This window comes from Carassius carassius, chromosome 2, assembly GCF_963082965.1.
Source record: "Carassius carassius chromosome 2, fCarCar2.1, whole genome shotgun sequence".
NCBI lineage: Eukaryota > Metazoa > Chordata > Actinopteri > Cypriniformes > Cyprinidae > Carassius > Carassius carassius.
Genome location: NC_081756.1, coordinates 771,225 through 774,519, shown reverse-complemented (window position 1 = coordinate 774,519; position 3,295 = coordinate 771,225). Strand labels below are relative to the sequence as shown.

Genomic DNA, 3,295 nt, shown 5'->3' with positions numbered 1-3,295 from the left:
TCTCTAAGAAAAACTGCAGTGTCGTCTGCTAACTGAGATGTTAAAATAGCATCATCACCTATTCTTATAGCCTCAACATTGAAACAGTTAACAGTATAAAGATTTAATAACTCTGCTGCAGGTAACAACCTTGTTGAATACCTCTACTAAGTACGAAACGCTTAGATGTACCTTCTGCTAGAGAAACACTGCTGTTTATACCTCTATATATAGTTCTTATAGAAGTATAGCAACAGAATAATGGCACCTTCTTCAATAAGATCAGAATAGTTCAACATATTCTATTATTAGAAATATGTCTACCCTTAATAAAGCCTGACTGTGTTATTGAAATAATATCTTCTGAACAAGGTTTTAATCTTTTTGCAAACAAAGAGGTTTCGGCAGAAGTGTAATAACACCTTGCTTCATAGTTTCTATTAATGCACCAGAACCTAACCAATCTTTAAATACAGTGATAATCAGTTGTTAAGTCTCTCCTAAAAGCTCTATACAATGCCAATGGCAAGCCATCAGGACCAGGACTTTACTTTAAAGGAGTTTTGGATAAAATACAGTCTAACTCTTCTAAAGTTATAGGATTTTCACAGCTATTAAAACTAAGGGAAGATATTTTAGGTATAAACTGATGGACTCTATGGAAATATGATTCACATTCACTATCACTGAATGATGAGGAGTAAAGGTTTTATAAAAATTGTATATTGTATGTATAATTTGGTTGTCAGAAGTAAGATTGTTGTTTACAAAAAGATTTAGAATTTTTTGGAAAGACCACAATCTTTCTCTAAATTAAAACATTAACTGTAATTTGTTTCACCATGTTCAAGCCGTTTGGCTCTTGATCTTATAAAGACTCCTCTTGCTCTTTTCATACAGAGTTTATCAAGATTATCTTTTAAATCATGAAGATTTATTAATTCCTCCTCGTTAAGCAGGGTTTTTTTTTTATTTATTGTTTTATTTTGCTAATTTTTATATGTTTTAATCCTTTCCCCCTCAGTTTCCATTGGTCTGGGTTTTTGTAGCTTCCTCCTTGAATTTCCGACTCTTGCCTTCATCTTTCTTACCAAGAAATTATCTCATCCACGATCACAGTCAGTTACTAAACTTCCAGATCTCACCAATAAAAATCACTTGGGGAGTAGATACGCATCTCTTTTTTCATCAGATTTTGTTTTATTGAAAGCGAGGCTCTAGTGGGAAGAACTGATGCCAACTAACCATGTCGTTCGAGATATATTACAGTCGATGATCTTTTTTATACTGACTCCAGCAGGTGTTTTTGAGTCCATCCTCCACAGACTTTCCTTCCGTGCTTTCTCAGCGTCTCCAGGAGCATGTTCCTGTCGTGTGGTCTTTAACAGTCCATGTGTCTGGATGTGTTTCTGATGCTCACTTTATAACACATTCACCTGATCCTCAGCAGACACTGAATCCTCCCCAACACAAGCTTCCTTCATCAGAACAACAGAAACAGATCATGCTTAGACTGAGACAGATAGGAGAAACATCTCAATACTTACTGAGCAAGGTGCTTTAGATATAACAACAACATTGAGGATGATGGTCAGGCAGTGAAAAAGTGGTGTACATGCAAAAAGAAAACATGTTAATGTCTGTAGTACAGTATCTTCCTTACATTGAACTGCACTAAGTGATAATGTCAAACTGATTAACAGAGCAAAAATACATGATGCATATGGCATCTGCTATAGCTGTCTTTTGTCACAAACCTGCTTTGTTCTGCTTTACATTTCCGGTTTAGGGATGCGTCACGTGTGCTAAAAACACTGATTTGACCGATTCTCATTCTCCAGCAAATACAGATTACAATATATTGTCACTACAGTATCGTGTGTGATTATTTTGATAGAGATAAATCAATGCATTAAAAAGAATGTAACTTACACAGTCATTTCCTTTTATATTTCTCTGGAAAGGATACTTCACAACCAGTGTGTTGGATACTTTGAATATACTCTGCATATAATCTGAATATACTGTACCTAGCAGAAATCAAGCGAGTAATTTTAGGACAGCGGTGTGAATGTGACTCAATGGCGCTCTCTGCTGGGGGGATTAGTAACAGGTGGATCGAACACTTCCGGTGGCTTCACTGTCTGCTGGCAGTTCAGAACCCGATGAGTGATCCAGTCACATAGAGATCAGTGGATCATACCCAGACTTGGATCAAAAATGCTAAATAACTATTTCTAAGTATCATCACTAGTTAAACTAAACACATTAATGCAGCAGCAGTGTGAGATTATCACTACATCGTGGTTATATCACTTTTCCTAATCTTCCACTGAAAGCACTTCACAGATAGTCTGGAGCAGTTCATAATGTCAAACTCATAATAAAAGATTAATGTTAATAAGTGTTTTCCAGTTTAGTCCTAGCAGGATTCCCTCTTCTACATCAAGATACAGCAGAAGATCACGTCTCAAAGATAAACTGATATACTGGAAGAATCGTCTAGTCTTTACTTCAACTGTTCAAACCTCTGATTTCTTTTATTAAGCTCTTTTTATTTGATTAATGCTCAGTAAATGTGTTGAGCAGTGGGAAGTCAGGAGCTACATGTCAGTGTGACGGGTGATGATGAAAATAAGACAGTTGTATTTGTGCCAAGTGTCATGTTTTAATGAATCACCTCACACTTTGCATTTCAGTTCACTGTATTTTATTAAAGTACCAAATAAAAAAACATCAGTGATATTGTTTAAAAAAATGCATGCATTAAAAGATGTAATATTATAATGTTCATTCTATAGATCTAAAGTTATTTAAATGCTAGTACAAAATCAGACATTAATGTATTTACAGAGCAGTTTAACACGTGCTGTATAACAGAGCTGAAATAAATCTAACATGAATTATCTCTAACATGTTAAAACATTTGCACATGTATGTAGATCCGTTAGCTGCCTTTGTATTTACAGGATTAATAATCAAACGTTTATTATTTTCCTCTGGGGTCTTTATGTGACTGTAGGCAGATGTTTGCACACACAGCTCCATGCACACATTCAGTGTTTGCATCACTGTAGGGAAAGTTGTGTTGTGTTATATCTGATGATTAAACCGTTAACCCCTCGTGTTAGTTGTGTTTGATTAGGAGTATTGTTTAGTTGATACAAGGGAGGAATTAAATCTACAGCACTTTAATGTGATGTGTCATGTGACACTGTAGGATTGGATCACGTCATGTGAAGATTTCATTCATTGATTTTTGATTGAATTAATGATGCATTATCACTGGGAATCAACCCTAATCTTAAAAATTATT

General features: G+C 35.2%; 1 protein-coding gene across 2 annotated transcripts in view; it reads right to left on the bottom strand.

Annotated features, from left to right (window-relative positions):
- Nucleotides 1-2,804: 2,804 nt before the first annotated feature.
- The window catches only part of LOC132099477 (butyrophilin subfamily 2 member A2-like), a 14,692-nt gene continuing 14,201 nt past the window's right edge, over nt 2,805-3,295 (bottom strand). For both annotated transcript variants that reach the window (XM_059505753.1, XM_059505754.1), the window contains one exon: nt 2,805-3,295. This exon is cut by the window's right edge and continues 816 nt beyond it. The gene's annotated coding sequence lies outside the window, so the exon portion shown is untranslated.